This window comes from Hakea prostrata, chromosome 7 (assembly GCF_041222555.1).
Source record: "Hakea prostrata isolate BN-2017 chromosome 7, UWA_Hpros_2, whole genome shotgun sequence".
In the NCBI taxonomy this organism is placed as follows: Eukaryota; Viridiplantae; Streptophyta; class Magnoliopsida; order Proteales; family Proteaceae; genus Hakea; species Hakea prostrata.
Genome location: NC_142606.1, coordinates 17,235,303 through 17,253,375, shown reverse-complemented (window position 1 = coordinate 17,253,375; position 18,073 = coordinate 17,235,303). Strand labels below are relative to the sequence as shown.

Sequence of the window (18,073 nt, the reverse complement as noted above, 5' to 3'; positions counted from 1 at the left end):
CTATTTCTCAAATTTGCTTTCTCCTTCTTCCCTTTCACCTCACCCCCCTCTTCCCCCTCTTCCCCCCTGGCCTTCTCAACAAATTTGTCAACCCCCAATCTCTCCCCTCTCTTTTCTCAATTCCTTCCCATGATGAGATCATTCAGGCTATCCGATCCCACAAGTCTAACCGAGCCCCTGGCCCTGATGGTTTTAGTATGGGTTTCTTCTCTTGTGCTTGGGACCTCATTGAGGCTGATCTTATCCATGCTATCCGCATTTTCTTCCTCAATCCTTCCCAACTCTCTTCTATCAATCAAACCTTCCTTTGTCTCATCCTAAAGAAGGCTGGAGCCTCCTTTGTCTTTGATTTTTGCCCCATCTCTCTCTGTAATCTCCTCTACAAATTCATCTCCAAAATCCTTGCGAATCAAATCAAAATGATTATGCCTTACCTGGTAGGTGCAAACCAATCTGCCTTCATCTCGGGTAGAAGTATTGCGGATAATATTCTCCTTTGTGCCGAAATTGTTTGGGGGTTTGAAAGATCCTCTCATTCCCCAGCTGCTCTCTTCAAAGTTGATCTCCACAAAGCTTTCGACTCCATCCGCTGGAATTTTATCAGTGATGTTCTCTGTGTGATGGGTTTTCCTCCCTCCTTCATCCACTGGATTGAGATCTGCATCTCGTCTCCTTTCTTCTCTGTTTAACTAATGGCTCGCCGGCAGGATTCTTTCCCTCCCGTGTCGGCATTCGCCAAGGTTGCCCCCTTTCCCCCTACCACTTCTCCCTGGCTTTGGAGGTGCTCTCTCGTATCCTTCAAACCAAAACAAATCAGCTTTTGATTTTCCCATCCCTAAATGTAAAGCCCTCAATCTCACCCATCTCGCCTTTGCTGATGACCTCATGATTTTCGCCAAAGCAAATCATAGCTCCATCTCCTCCATCATCTCTGCCCTCTCCTTTTTTGAATCCATCTCTGGCCTTAGGGTCAATCTTGACAAATCTACTCTCTAATCTCCTAAATCTCTCTGGTTTCAAGCCAAGCTCCTTCCTTGTTGTCTACCTTGGCCTCCCTCTTATCCCAGGTAGGCTTTCTTGCCATCATTGTTCCCCCATGTTGGACCATATCCGCAAGAGTCTCCAGCTTTGGAAAAGCTGACTTCTCTCTTTCGCTGGTAGGGTGGAACTCATTCGATCTGTACTCCAATCTTCCTTCCTTTATTGGTGTGGCATTTTCCCAATCCCTAAGGCCATCTCGTCGGCGATGGAATCTCTCTTCTGTGCTTTTCTTTGGAAAGGTCAAGAATCTAAGCGATTCCTTTGCCCCATCAGTTGGTCCAACATTTGTCGACCCAAATCCGAGGGGGGCCTAGGAATTCGTAGAATCCAAGAAGTCAATTCCGCCACCTTGCTTCAACTCATCTGGAAAATTGTCACAAATTATGACTCCATCTGGGTCAATTGGGTCCACTCTCACCTCCTCAAATTCGACTCTTTCTAAATTGCCCCTATCCCTCCTAATCCTTCCTGGACCTGGAGAAAGCTTCTTCTTCTTAGGCCTCGGGCTCTTCCTACTTTTACCATCCACATCTCTTCTGGTTCCTCTACTTCCTTTTGGCTTGAACCTTGGCATCCGATGGGGATCCTCCTCAACCTTTGCACCCCCCGCATTGCTCATGAGACCCGCATTCCCAGATCTACCTCCCTCTCCCACTTCATTTCTAATGGTTCTTGGGTCCCCTCTCCTCACCAGAGTCTCACGCAAGTCTAGAATTCTCTCCCCCCCCCCCTATTTTCCCATCCTCGCGACCTAGTTATCTGGCTTCCCTCTACCACCAAATCATTTACCACTTCTTCTGCTTGGAGCTTGGTCCGAACCCCCTCCCCTTCCCTTACCTGGCCTTCCTTGGTTTGGTTCAAAGGTCACATCCCCCGCCATTCACTTACCCTTTGGAGAGCCCTAAACTTAGCCCTTCCAACCCAGTCATTCCTCTTGTCCCACCACATCCTTTTGAGTCCAAATTGTATCCTTTGCTGGAATGGTATCGAGGACACTGAGCATTTGTTCTTTTCTTGCCCTTTCTCTAGTTCTTATTGGAGAAAAGCCCTTAACTCCATTTGGCCCCGCTCCCTTCGTTCCTTTGGTTTTAGCCGGGACTGGTCTTGGGTATTGAGTAACTTTTCAAGTTCCTCTATTTGTGACCGCATTGGCAGGCTTGTCTTTGGTGCTACAGTCCACCATCTTTGGTGGGAGCGAAATCTCCGTCGCTGGACCTCAAAATCCCGCTCTATTGACACTATTTGGAATGCTATTTACTTTGATGTATCCTCTAGAATTTATGCTATCCCCATCCCCTTGGTGATTGACTCCCTAAAGAACAGGCTCATTGTTGTTTCCTTAGGGCTCAACTCCCATCTTCACCCTTGATCCTGTCTTTTTGGGCCTTTTTCTGTATTTGGTTTCCGTCTTTAATTGATTACTTATTCATCCAAAAAAAAAAAAAAAAAAAAAAAACAACAACAACAACAATAAGCCTTGTCCCAACTAAATGGGGTCGGCTATATGGATTCTTGCCTTCCAATCAGTTTTGTTCGAGACCATGCTAGATACTAGGCCTAAGCTATGCATATCCTTTCTCACCTAAATTGGAAATTCTATTTGAACCCATTGAGTTTCAAAGATTTAACATCGGAAATTGTATAGACAGCAATCATTGTCTTACTCTGAAGTTACTATTGCAATGAATGTAGTGTTAGCCACCATCGTCTGTGGCTGCTGTTGGTTTGCAGAGAGAAAGAAAATAATTGAAGGACAACAACAGGGTTTGGTGAGTATAATGATGATCCTCTGACATTTCCTACACTTCTACTCTTTTATATACACACTCAGTAGGGATATCACATAGCTTTGTGATATCAACATTGTAAAAATGACTAGGAACAAAACATAACTTATGTGCACATGAATAGGATGAAGCAATACAAACACTAATATTTAAAAGCAAAGAGAACCACTCCTCGGTTCCAGATTTTTCCCCATTCCCAAATCAAGTAGTGAAAATTCATGAAGTGGTCATTCTTTGTTTTGTCATGTTGATTCCTTGGGTTAAGACAATTACTGACCTTATACTGTACATGCTGTTGCATTTAAAGAAAAGAGATGAATAAATCTGCAAGCATGGGTAGTTGTTTAAAAGGACAACAAGACCTTGCGCTGGTTGCGTCCTTCAGTGGGTGAATCAGTTCTTCGACGAACCAGTCAATGATTTGAGAGCAGTATTCAGAGAATTGGAGAAGCTATATGAGATGAGAACAAGTTTGGGTTAGGCTTTATCTCCTCTTCTGTCACTTTTGTCTCATTTGCTCATCACTTGGCCTATAAGTATTTCTTGTTTTGGGGGGGGGGGGGTAAACAATCTCATTTTGGTTGATGCCTTTTGTGATCATTGTAATCATAAAAATCACCATGCATTTGCATGCTAGTACCAAGCCATCCTTCCTCAACCCTCCACCTTATTTTTAGAACTTAATTTGATAAATTAAATAGAGAAAAAGTACATGAATAAGTTCATATGGTTTTGGATACTAGAGTAAGGGCCCTGGCATTATTATTATTTTTTGGATGAATAAATAATATATTAATGAAAACGAAACACACAAGGACGATCTTTAGGAGGAAGAAAGACCGGAAAGAAAGGTTAAGACCCCATGAGACAACAATAAGCGTGTTCCTTGGGGTATCATCAATCAGGGGATGGGGAGAAGTTACAAGCCTAGTAGAAACATAAAAATATATGGCATTCCAAATCACATCTTTTGAGTAGGATTTGGAAGTCCATCTCTAAAGATTACACTCCCACCAAAGATGATGGATAGAGGCATAAAACACGAGCTTACCAACCCGATCACAAATAGAAGAACCTGGTAAGCTTATCAGAATCCAAGACCACTCACTAGCAAAGCCAAAGGATCGCCTCGAACGAGGCCAAATGTAGGGTAGGATTTTTTCCCAGATAGGGGAAGAATTCTTTCATCACCATCATCAACCGTTGTCCCAACTAAATTCGGTCAACTACTTGGATTCTGCCTTCCAATTAGCTTTGTTTGAGGCCATGTTAGATACAAGGCCCAAGCTATGCATATCCTTTCTCACCACTTCTCTTAAGGTTATCTTAAGTCTACCCTTAGCTCTTCTAATTCCTTCAATTTGACTTATATCACTTCTCCGTATAGGGGCATTTACATGCTTCCACTGAAGGTGGTCATGCCATCTCAGATGATTTTTTCTTAACTATCACTTATTGGAACAACTCCCAAACAAACTCAAATATGATTGTTCTTTATATTATCCTTCCTAGTTTTGCCACTCATCCTTTTTAGCATCCTTATAAGAGAATAATTCTTTATAAGGTAAAAAAAATTCATTTATCTCAATTTTTTCACAAGAAAATATTTGTTCAGCCCAAAATGGGAATTGGCTGGGGTTTTTAACTTATAATCTGATGATAGAGTTGATTCCATTACTTAACGCATTTCTTTGGACAAAGACTCCATTTTTTCCCTCTTTTCGGATTGTAAATATTTCTCAAAAATCCTACAGGGATGAAGCTACAAAAGTTTTGAGAATCCAAGTAAAGGTCATAGACCTTTTGAGATTTTGATAAGAGTTGCTCTTTGGAAAGCATGGTATGATGAAAGTTGTAAGCTATGTTCGTAGGGGAGTTATTGTCTATCGTTGGCCTCTATGGTAGAATCAGTTGGGAAGGCTTGAGAGGGGTGATTTACCTTGTGGCAGATGTGGGTAGTTCGAGCGTGCTTATCACTAGCTCGTGATTGTATGTATAAAAGTTATGCCTTGAAATGAAAGACCTAGTGTGATCGAAACGATGTCTGGATTGATCAAAAGGTCCTTTCAATGGGCTAGAATCCCTTATTTTGAATGAAGATAGATCTTGTGGAATCGCATTGAATATTTGACAATACATTCCTTACCTTGCTTTAAACTGATCCTGGCACCTCATAGCCCAACTCCAACAACTTATCTCACTTGTCTACTTCCCATAAAGCTTCCTTTCTTCCCTTCCTTACAAACGGTTCCAAGATGTGGGGGGCGACTCAATATGTTATCCATAATTTATAATTTCTTTCCTCTTATGATAGTTATAATAAGTCCTAATAATCTACTTAGTTTCCTTTTTCATCGCTTCTCCTTGGATCATTTTAAGCTTGCCCCTGTCTCTTTTTTGATAGTTGGTATTAAATCAAATTACTCCTCCCTATTGTATCCTCCAAAGGGCTCCACTAGACATGGTCATGCTACGTCAGACAACTTTCTCGTAACTAATCATCTACTAGAGCTACTCCTATATTAGGTCTAGTGTTGTTGCGTTATTTGGTCGATCCTATACATTTTTCCTTTAAGTTCTAATTGACACGTTGTTCGCACAACATTCTGGATGTGCTTATCTACTACTTCCTATTTTAACTCTCCATGAACCATTATCCTCTCAATCACCACTATTTATTTATGATTGATCCTTTAAAGGGCATGTACAATGCACGAGGCTCTGACTACAAATAATTATGATTGAGCCTAGGTACATAAAATAATAAGTTAATGATCATTGTCATAAATTTCTATTACCTCATTGTCTGTCTTAATGTAACAAAGGTTATTGGGAAATACTTTACCTTCATTCTATTTGTCTTAAATCCTTTTGGTACTAGGCTTGATATCCATAATCCATCTTGCCTTAATCCTTGCTTTTGCTTCATCAACCAAAACAATGCCATCAATAGAAAGCATTCACCAATTATCCTAATGTTAAACACCTCTAGTAAAATTATCTATGATGAGCCCAAACATATAATAAGGTTGAAGTTCATCCTTACTATAATCCAATTATAATTGGAATTCATTATCTTGACCCCCACAATTGTTATAGTGTTTATTGTACTATCGTACGTATCTGAATTATGTATATATTTGGAACATTCTCTTCCCCAGTACATTGTAGATTAGCTCTCTTAAGGACTTGTCATTATCTTTTTCTGGGTCAATAAAACTATAAAAGAGCATGTGGAGACCATTCTTCATCCTTCAAGCTTCATTCACTGACTCAAGCATTCAACATAGAATTATCTGCCAGTCTTCAATCACAAGTAAGTAAGAGACCCCATCCCCTAATCCTAATCTTCCCTCCTCCTGTCCGCAGCCACCCCAGCCCTTCCCCCTCAGTTCCAGACCTCGTAAACCGCCCCATCCCCATTGGAAATCACCCCTTTCCCTTCCCCCACTGGCCTAGCAGCTCCTACCCGCTTCCCTAGCACCTATAAGCCCTCCCCCTTTTCTCCCTGTTTCAGCAATGGCAGCAGCATTCCTCCTTGATTAACCCACCCACCTCAGCCCCTTTTGACACCATTCTTCCCATCCTAGGCACCTAACCTTGGAACACATTCCCTAAGTTATTTGCCCCATCCAACGTGTCCTACCCTAATCTGAAATTTCCTGCACTTCATCTTCTTCAAGTGAAGCTGCAGAAAATTTTGTATTCTCAGAAACCCTAAAACCTTCATTCCCCAACCCCCCCCCCCAACCTCTGAACAGCATCTGAGCCTCTCAAAACCAGCAACCCTGGACCTATGCTAAACCTGAGCTGAAACCCTAGTTTATCCCTAAATTCCTAAGTAGCTGCTGGAGCAATTTCAGAAGATCCTAGATATCCAACCCTAAAATCCAGGGTTGCATAAGCAGCTGTACGTATTTGGAGTTTGGTAGGTCAGGATGGATCATTTAGGAGATTCAGTTTCTTGATTTTTAGGGTTCCAAGAACTCAAGTATCAATTTGGTAGCCTCAGGGTTTAGGATGACGGGGATTGGACGGGTGTAACTTGGCTTGAAGTTAAGGGACGATAAGCCTTAAGAGTTTGGGATAACAATTTAGATCAAAGTTTTAATGATGGGTGTCATGGGGAGTCCAGAAATTAAAGAAAGAGTTGGTTTGGGTTGAGAGAAGGAGACCTTGGTTTGCAACTAAAATTTGCTGCTGATCTTGTTCTTCAATGGCTGAATGTAGATCAATGAAGGTGTTGGTTGAATGATTGAATCCACAGCCACAATAAGAATCTTGGACTTGAAATACCAAGAAAGAAACTTCAACCACCTCGTACCTTAAACTCGACGGATCCCCATTTAACCACCAAGAAATCCCAATTTAGACTTCATACACAAAGGCTGTTTTTGGCATCGATTCTCATTCTTATTTAAGAAATCAATACTAACACCCACTTTTTTCTTTTTTCTTTTTTAAATTGTGTTGGTAACTATTTTCCACAATGAATTATGGAGTGAAAAATAAGTTTGGTCAGCAGATAGCTGTTATTGATTTCATAATAACTTCTAAATGGGATGCAAGCTGGTGATGGGCCTTAAAAGAGTCGATTGGTATTTGAAAGAGAAATAGGTGGGGAGCGATATGTTTTTCTAATTTGTTAAGAGTATATGATGTTCTTGCCCTTTTTTAGGTAATATGATGACATGCTCATTAAAGCTACTCTGAAAATGATAAAAAAATGAATATTTTGCCCAAAATAGGTCTATCAAGGGTTTTGTCTCGATGAGATTTTATATGTTCTTTTACAATAGGTTTCAGAATAGATACCATACATATACAAAAGTGAATATTTATCAGAAATGAGAATGAAAATTAATACCAAAAAGACTAAATCACAAACTCTTAACGCAGGAAACATCAATGCCTTGCTAAGCATATATTGCATGAACTAAGCTCACCTTATCTATAATCTTTTTGTAATTCAGACCTTACATTCATGTCTTCTTAGGTCTTATCCAAGCTTATGCTTTTTAGTATTTAGAAATTAGAAATTTCACACATTTCCATCCAGTATTTGCGCATTTTAATGTAGCATGCAGCTCTCTCTCTCTCTCTCTCTCTCTCTCTCTCTCTCTCTCTCTCTCTCTCTCTCTCTCTCTCTCTCTCTCTCTTTTGTTTGTATTTTATGAATAACAAATTTTGTTTAGAGGAACATATATGAATAGATTTAATGGGTACATAGTTGAACACATGCATGATGTCAGCCGCCAGCAAGCAAGCCCCTCAGTTAGGGTTCATGAGTAGGAGGAATGAGCTTGTGCCTACAACATTGATTGGGGTTGACCAGATGATATCTAGAGCCAAATGGATGAGGTGTTAAATCAGGTATGAGCAAAACCTTCAGAATGAGCTGTGCCTACAACATTGATTGGGGTTGACCAGATGACGTCTAGAGCCAAATGGTTGATGTGTTAAATCAGATATGAGCAATGTTTGAAATTTTGCTTCACCTTGCAGCCTTGGCGAAACACCGAAATTTGGTACAAAAATTGTACAAGAGTTCGATGGTAGATTTCAATGGGTTTTTGGTGTTTTTTTGGCTGATTTTTGGTGTTGACCTTGATTTGAGGTCAATAAACACAATAGAAGTGTTTTTTTTCCGCTAAAACCTAACCCAAAGTAGTGTTCTTGATCGGCATGTGCCGGGTGGTATGCATGCCAAACTAGAAGTTTGCAACATGCATCTTAACAAATTATATATGGATATTATGAAAGAGAACTAATTTTTTTTATTAAAATGTAACAAGTAGAATTCAATATATAGCTAGAAGTGTAGAACTCAGTATTCAGGTTACAAATTACAATGACTGATGTAATAGTAAATGAATAGATAAGATACATCATACAAGATATTAGATGTCGACAATAACAAATATATACAATGAATGAAACCCAGCTTAATCAAATAAAAGCTGCTGTGTTGGGTTGGATCCATCCCCTGAGTTATGGAGGATTCCTTTGAATATTGGACAAAAGCAGGCATGGTATGGATAAAGTCATCATGTAGTCTGTCATCTCCCGTCTATAGGTAGCATCATCAACATAAAGTAGTATTATTACCCTTGGAAATGTGTTGTATGACCATTGATTGTAACCCGGTCATATAACTGGCATAACTAGTTGTGCTGGTCTTGACGGACATCCAAAGATGGAGTCCACAAGTGAACTGCACCCAATAACCGCCACGCCCCTGTGGAAGGTGGGAATCTCTAAGGGTGTGTTGGTCATTTCATGTTTCCTTGTATCTAGGCACAGCCACACGCCGCTACTGATCATGTAATGTTCTCTCTTTTATTTATTTCTTACTATTTTAATTCTAGTACATGCTTTCTGTTACTTCTACACATTTCCTGTGTTAGAATAGATCTAATTGTATGTACACAGCCTTCCTAGTTGACCTATTTTCGACCTATTTTCACTTCTCTTGGTGTAGCAGAAATGAGAATGCTAAGATGGATGAGTGGCAAAACTAGGATGGATAAGATAAGAAACGATCATTTTAGAGTTGGTCTGGGAGTTGCTCCCATAAGTGATAAGCTTAGAGAAAGTCGTTTGAGGTGGCACGGCCACGTTCAACGGAGACCTATAAATGCTCCTGTACGGAGAAGTGATATAATCCATATTGAAGGAACTAGAAGAGCTAGGGGTAGACCTAAGATAACCTTAGGAAAAGTGGTGAGAAAGGATATGTATAGCTTAGGCCTTGTATCTAGCATGGCCTCGAACATAATTGATTGGAGGGCAAGAATCCATGTAGCCGACCCCATTTAGTTGGGACAAGGCTTATTGTTGTTGTTGTTGTCATGAGAAGGGATCAGTTTTCGTCTTCCTCTCTAATTCTAAACGAATTCCATCATCCCAGGCCCCTAGTTTCTTGTTCTAAGGTGCCTCAAGACCCTAACCACAAAGTTGCATTTGTTCGAGTATTCTAGTCATTACTTGTATGGTATTCCAGGCATAGAAAACAGAATCTTGTGGTTCTACCCTACCTGGAACTTTTCCTTCCATGAATTTTTATGTGCTCATCTTTTTGATGGTCCCCCATTGGCATGAGAAAACAGCTTTTAAGTAATTTCTTGGTTTCTTCTGTTGAACAGCTAATTGGAAACCTTGAAACCTTGAAACCTTGTATATAAAACATTGACATGCAAACCTAAATTGGAAATTCTATTTGAACCCATCGAGTTTCAAAGATCACTGAAATATTTAACATCGGAAATTGTATAGACAGCGATCATTGTCTTACTCTGCAGTCATTATTGCAATGAATGTAATGTCAGCCACCATTGTCTGTGGCTGCTGTTGGTTTGCAGAGAGAAAGGAAATAATTGCAGGACAACAACAGGGTTTGGTGAGTAGAATGATGATCCTCTGACATTTCCTACACTTCAACTCTCTTATATACACACTCAGTAGGGATATCACATAGCTTTGTGATATCAACATTGTAAAAATGACTAGAAACAAAAGCATAGCTTATGTGCACATGAATAGGATGAAGCAATACAAACACTAATATTTACAAGCAAAGAGAACCACTCCTCGGTTCTCAGATTTTCCCCCACTCCCAAATCAAGTAGAAAATTCATGAAGTGGTCATTCTTTGTTTTGTCATGTTGATTCCTTGGGTTAAGACAATTACTGACCTTATACTGTACATGCTGTTGCATTCAAAGAAAAGGGATGAATAAATCTGCAAGCATGGGTAGTTGTTTAAAAGGACAGCAAGACCTTGCGCTGGTTGCGTCCTTCAGTGGGTGAATCAGTTCTTCGGCGAACCAGTCAATGATTTGAGAGCAGTATTCAGAGAATTGGAGAAGCTATATGAGATGAGAACCAGTTTGGGTTAGGCTCTATCTCCTCTTCTTTCACTTCTGTCTCCTTTGCTCATCACTTGGCCTATAAGTATTTCTTGTTTAATCTGCTACAAGAAACCATTTTCTTTGTTTTTAAGTAAGCAATTTATTTCCTTAGGTTAAGAAAGCAATTCAAAAATCATTTGACTGTTGAGCAACCAATAGATTATGTGGGCTAAATTTTGTGGTCTGGTGGGTATTCCAAGTTAATTATCAAATTATAGGACAAGATTTCTGTGTTTTTGGAGAGGATGGACAAGCCACTGAAATTTGAGGTTTAACTGTGGTCCTATGATTAATCCAGCCAATTTTCCAGAATTTCAGTGGATACAACTCCAATTTGGAATTATATGTGGTTTTGGAGAGGGTGGACAAGCCACTGAAATTTGAGTTATAACTGTGGTCCCATGATTATCCAGACCATTTTCCAGGATTTCATTGTAAACATCTAGTTGAAATTACTTTAGGGTTGATGGTGATCTCTAACTTTTCTAAAAGGGTCAAAGGTGCTACATCCAATTTGATTTGTTAAAAGGTTTTGATTCCTTGCCTCCTCGGTCATGCAATGGCTAGGGCGTGGCCTTTGGTACCTTAATAGGGCTGATGGTGATTTCCAACTTATCTACAGGGGGAGTGTGATTTGGACAGTGAAAAGGTTATTTTGCAGATGAAAACAACCAGAAACACAGAGGGTTGCCTCAGGCAGTGTTTGTTAGTAACTTAACTGTCTTATTCCAGGTATTTTTGCTAAGAAACTAAGTTTGGGGTGGGGTTTTAAAATTCAACTAATAGAATTAGGGTAAGGTCTTCGCTTGGTGCAGTACTGGGCATTCCGGATCTTGGAGGATCTACTGTGAGAGAGAAGGTTTCATGGAGAAGGAAATTGAAGCCAATCTCAGTGCTTTATCTTAGCTTTTCTGTTAACTGCTGAAAGTGATTTTTATAATAAAGGAGAGAAATGTTTCGAGCATCCAACAGGCTTCCATCTTAAGACACTGAAAAGTTCTACTGGGGACGACTATTACGTTGCCTTGGTAGAGGAAAGTTTGTTCAACTGAAAAATATCGAATCAAGGATAAGATTGTCTTTCAGCCAAGTCATACAAGCTTCAAGTTTATCCTTAAAATCACTTATGCTTATCTTGAGAAAACAACGTTCACACTGAAGCATCATTTGAAGAGAAAAAGCATATATTGAGGCAACAAAATCAGAAATGAAAACTACAACAATTGTGCATTTGTTCCTTTGAGAATTGAATGGTAATTAACTTCTAGCAGTGCTGAATGATCTAGAAACTAATTAGTGTTTTAGGATTGAATGGTCTTGGAAATGTGAGGCTAAATCCAACAAGAACCAATAACATCATTTTCTTGTTTTCTTTTACTTCTTGTCATATTTTCATTGGTTTGGAATGTGGAACTGTTTCTTTTATGGCTTGTCAAATTTTCATCAGGATTTTGTAGTGCTTTCCCTTTTAGCAGCTTCTTAGATTGAATACTCTGATAACATTTTGGTTGGAGAGGCTCTAGTTCTCAGGATGGTACGCTACAAGCTTTAGCATATACCTATGAAATCTGACAATTTGTTGATCAAGAGCATCAAAATTGCAAATTACCCCGTCTCCTCGTGTTTGAGATCATAGAAGAAAACATAAGAAAAATTAGATTTTATTTCCTCTCTGTTTTAGTTTCTCATATTTCTAGGAAGTTCAACAACGTGGTAGACATCCTAGCCCAGAGAGCACAAAGTCTTTCAGGCAACAATGTGTGACAATTCTCCTCTTCTTGACTTTAGAGTATCTGTAATTCTATTTCCTTGGCTCCGTCTACTTAAATGAAAGTTTTATCATCAAAAATAAAAAGAAGGAAAGAGTGTAGAACTATTTCGAAACATCTCTTCGACGATGGGGAACACATGATGCTTTATAACCTCGAAAATAAGGGGCCTATAAGAAAAAACATATAAAAAAAATATATAGAGATGAGACTTAGAGTGTGTTCCTCGTGAGTCTTGTTTATTTTCGTCTTTATAAAGCAGGAGCATTTCCTCCACATGCTCCTCCGTCACCGTCACCGTCAAAGTCGCCGTCAGGCAGTTGTACAAGGTTGGTGGGTCGGGCCGGCAGTGGAAGTCCGGTTAGCAAAGGCATTGTCATGCATCATTATGAGATTGACACGCGGGTGAAGCTGAAGCATCAGGGACGAACGCTATTCCTGACAATGACGACGATAACATCACGGGTGATAAGGGCCATAAGTCTTGATTCCCTCCTGCCCAGAAAACAAAATAGGCTTGATTCCTAGGGTTTGGTAATTAAGATCCTTCTACCAAAAAAAGAAGTAATCAAGATTCTGGTATTCATTTCCGCACATTCTTCCTTTCGTTTCTTTTAGGTTTAGGATTAGGTTAGGTTGTTAAGCCATTGAAACGTCAAACCTTTTGTTTACTGGTAAGTCCTGGCTATTTCGCTGTGAGTTGGGTGCCGAAGAGCTTGCCTACTTGGAGTAAAAGACGATTTTGATTTTATGATACTGGTTAGTAGTACATTGCAGTCATTGAACTGGGTGTTTTTGAGTTTTTTCTTGGTAGCAGACATCAATAAGATTGTAAAACTACACAAAACATCTCCTCGCTCTCTGCGTTTGGTCTAATTTTTAGTTCTAAGATAAATGCTTTCTATGGTGTACCGTCCTCCCCAAATGGTCTTTGTTGCCACCGTTGTCGATTTTACTTTTTTTATTTTTTTGAGGTGAACCGCAGTAGTTTTGAGAAAATTTTCGGTTTCCTTCTCTTGAGTTGATTTCTTCCGTTTCCAGATTTACTCCTTCAAGCTGCTGCTTTTTCCCTCTCCTCTACTAATACCGCAGCTCTTTCTTTGTTACTATGTGTGGGAGGCTGTGTTTAAAGAAATTTTTGGGTTTTAGCTGAGCAGATCAACTTCTTTTTCCCTTCTGTTGAACTTCGAATCATTTTTTTTAGAGCTAGAGTGTTTCTTTGGGCGTCATTGGTTCTGGTTCCGAATGTTGTCAGGGATTCTTGGGTTGAAGAGGAAATGCAGGGTTCATTCTTTGGAGACTCTCAAAATTCAGTTCCGGGATTAATGTTACTGGGAAGGTATGTACAAGTCTGAAGTCCTTGTTGTCTCATATTTGTCTCCAGTTCTTTTTCTTATTTGCTTTGTTAATCTACTGATTGCATACAGGTTTTTGAGCTTTATCAAGGCATTGTTTGACGACGAGAGAGAGCACGCTAGTCGGCCGTCATGCAAGGATCATGGTTGGTCTACATGCGTGCTCTCTCTCGTGGTCATGCTGTTACTTCACCAGACCCGTTCTTTTTCTTCTCTATGCCTGCATGCTGCCTGTTGTCTGCCACATGAAGTGCTGACTGCTGGTGGGCGTCTTATTTCACTTCTGAAGAGCTGGCACGGTTGAATCTGAACCCTTCTTATCCCTTATTTATGGGGCTTGCTGTTGATCTTCCATTTTTGTGAAGTAATTTTAGCAGTAATTTTCTCTTGAGGTTTGTTAGCTGCTCCCTCGATGATCTGAGTATTCATTTTAGTCTTGGATATGAATTATAATTTGCATCAACTACTCAATATTTTTCATGTTTAACTTGGCTGCCTTCAGAGTTGCTATGAAAATGTTGATAACATGGAAAAGAAAAAGCACACCTGAGATCACTTAGAGCTGTAGTCTCATTTATAGATTCTTATGGAAAATTTAGAAACAATGCTGTGATGACTGATTCTTATCTAGCTGATTAAATCCTTCAGTATGGAGGCTTGGGTTTTGTGGGACATGGAGTGTGTAGAAGTAGAAAATTTCAGTTCTTTTAAAACTTTGCACCACATAGCCTTCTATGAGTAGTATTGAAAATGAGAAAGCATCAACTGATAGATAATGAATTATCTATCTTCTTTTTTAATAAAAATTTATACTTTTGTATGTAAATGGATAAGATAGTATTCCTTCCTTCCTTTTTATTTCTGTCATTGACTCTAACTTGTAGAATGAATCTGAGAGTCGGCTATCTGGATCATTAATTCTACATATCAACGTAGAGGATAAAGGCCTGCCTTTTTCTTATATATTGAGAGGGTTGTGACCTATTGTATAATTATGGATGATTTGTTGATCGCATGAACTTCCATTACCGTGCTTCTTACCATATATATGCTTGTGAATACTTGAAAATGTTTGTGATTTTTTAACTCACCTTGTTTGAAGGTTTTTTGGAAGTGAAATTTTACAACAACAACAATCAGTTCTATTTGAGGCCATGCTAGATACAAGGCTTAAGCTATACATATCATTTCTCGCCACTTCTCTTAAGGTTATCTTTGGTCTATCCCTAGCTCTTCTAGCTCCTTCAATCTTGATTGTATCACTTATTTGTAAATGGGCATTTATAGGTCTCCGTTGAGCATGGACGTGCCACCTCAAACGATTTTCCCGAAGCTTATTACTTATGGGAGCTACTTCCGGACCAACTCTAATATGATCATTCCTTATCTTACCCTTCCTAGTTTTGCCACTCATCCATCTTAGCATCCTTATTTCTGTTACACTGAGTTTATCTGTATGATTCTATAAAAATTATTATGTTCTATAGATTATTATTTGCTAACAATAGAGATGGTCTTATATTATTTGAGGTTTTACAGATTCGATGACTGTTTGCATTCAAGATGCAAATCCTCTCCGAGGTAGGATGCATAATTAGAAGCACAGGTCTAAAACATATGTACTAAGCAACATTAAATTCAACTCTGTGGTTCTCAATGTCTCTTTAAATCAACCAAAATCCCTTTTAACTGAGGTTAAATTGTGTGCAAAATGTGTGCAAGAATCTTATGGTGGAAGGCCCTAAAGTGTCATATTTGGATTGGACTTCTCTACTTCCAGATTATATGTGCACGCATTCTGCACCCTTCGGCTGTGGGTCTTTCCATCAGCGAGTATATATGCTGGTCCAGTGGTCAGCAGCCAATCTCAGATTCAAAGGTCAAAGTTTGTCTCTTAAAATTGGAGGTTGACTGCCAACCAACAGATCAGCATGTTTGAGCCTAAGCATGCATGATGGCTGCACAAAATCTGGAAGTAGAGTAGCTTTGAGATTCTTGCACACATTTTACAGATTCTTTTAACCTTGGTCTAAAGGGATTGCGGGAATCAACTTTCAGTGTGGGTTTAAAAGGGTTTTGAGAATCATAAGAGTTGCATGGTATTGTGCTTAGTCTATGTATTTAGACTGTGCTTCCAGTGCCCTAGAGAGAATTTGCATCTTGATTGCAAACTATCTTCCAAAAGGCCGCAGAAGTGATTATAGATCTCTGCAGCAGTAAAAATTTAGGTTAGCTGAAACACTTGTATTAAATTTGAGCTCTATAAGCAACCAAAGGTTTTTTGGGGATAAATAAATAAATTCATTATCCAAATTGGAGAAAAGGAAGGGGAAAAGTATAAGTGCCAGAGACAGGCTCAATAAAACAAGTATAGAACACAAGCACAAGTGGCCCAACGCCATACAATTAGACTAGTAAATGCAACCTCACGGAAGTGGCCCCAACTAGACTGACGCAATCTCCCGATCGATCGAAGAGACGAAGAGCCTTCATGGCAACAATGCGTTGGGCATGTAGCAAGGACTAACACAACAGCACCACAGACACTAGGGTTGGTATCATTACAAGATTGAGACGAAGAACGATGAGAAATGATCAGAGTTCTAGACTAATTCAAAGTGGTCAACAATGATGGCATCATGGCTTTCCCTCAAAGCCAGAGAGGCCATGAAAGGCAGGAACCCTTGACAAACTAAAGCGAAACCTTGAAACAAAAAGGGGAGAGGGCAAGAGAAGGAGAAACAGAGGGAGAAAGATGAATCTGGATCTAAGATTGAACCCTATACGGAGAGAAACATGGCCCTGACGGCTTCCCCTGACGCTAGGGATGCCATCGTGGACTAGAACCTCGACGAAGAAGCTTAAACTAGAAACAAAAAAGGGAGAGGAAGAGAGGAGAGACAAAGGGAGGAGATGAGTGTAGATCTGGGATTGAAAGAGAATTGGAGAGAACAACAACGGTGGCTCTCAGGCTTTTCCCCCGACATCCAGAGAGACCTTCGTAGACAAAAACCCTAGTCGACCTATGATGAAAGCGTGAAACAACCATCTTATATATATATATATATATATAAACAGACAGAGAGGAGAGGGTAGAGGAGAACAAGGGCGCAGAAACATAGAGAAGATGAGAGCGAGAGGAGGAGGTAGAGAGACAGAGGCGGAGGACCACTAGCGTTGCTCCGCCTCCAGTATCACCCAAAACTATAGGATATCAAGGCAAGACTTTAGAAACTCAAAGAGACAGAGGTGGAGGGCTCTCATGAAGTAGAGAGAGAGAGAGGCAAAGGATTGCCAGCGTCGCTCTGCCTCCAGAATCACCCAACGCTATAGGATTTCAAGGCAAAGACTTCAGAAACCCTAAGAGATAGAGGCATAGAGCTCTCGCAAAGCTTGAGAGAGAGAGAGAGAGACTTCAGAAACCTTAAGGCAAGTCGCTTGAGGTCGCCGTCTCTCAGCTTCAGAAATCGTCTTTTGAGACCAAATCCCTTGTTCCAAACCCTCCCAAAGGTTGTAACTTTTCATGTGGAAAACTATGAGGTTTTTAGTGACCCCACAAACAATTTTGTAAAGGCTTGATTGATGCTGTTGGAAACTGTTCTTTGATGAAAAGAGCTGTGTCAGTATAACTCGATGTACACAAGTTGCTGAACCACTCTAAAATATAGTTTTCAAGGTTCTGGTTAGGCATCTAGGTTCTTTTGGGGTCCAAGGTTGCATCATTCACCATTAGCACATCATAAGTTTATGTTATTAATGTTTAAAACCTGCTTTTGTTCTTTTTATTAGAGGATGGTTATGTTTTTATATTTATTGCATTTATATGGCTTGCATGATGCATATAAGTATATTTATATGGAAGTATGCTGTATGAAATATTAACATAAATATTCCATGCCTGGAGTGTTGAAGTGACACTGAAGCATGCGCCTTGTCGCCTGGGCACCCTTTCAACTGATGGGATGCCTTGTTGCCTTGACAACTTATTCTCCAAGCTCTATTTGGTACAGTTTAAATTTATGTTTATCTGACATATGATCATAATTAGGTGTGTTTGATATGATTCATGACCCCTATTCCTCTTTAAAATGAAATGATATGACTATCCGTAAATACTTATGATTCATCACCATAAACTGTTAATTTTGTTTATGCCTGTACCATTAATGGGTAGTTACGGGCTTTGAGTTGAACTGTCCAAAAATTGAGGC

The 18,073-nt window shown here is 39.7% G+C and overlaps 1 long non-coding RNA gene across 1 annotated transcript in view; it reads left to right on the top strand.

Moving 5' to 3' along the window:
- LOC149010178 (uncharacterized) overlaps positions 1-16,819 on the top strand; it is a 38,913-nt gene extending 22,094 nt beyond the window's left edge. The window contains exons 4-5 of the long non-coding RNA XR_016174790.1: positions 13,763-13,846; positions 13,935-16,819. This is a non-coding gene — a long non-coding RNA (uncharacterized LOC149010178). The remainder of the gene's footprint in view (positions 1-13,762; positions 13,847-13,934) is intronic.
- Positions 16,820-18,073: the final 1,254 nt, after the last annotated feature.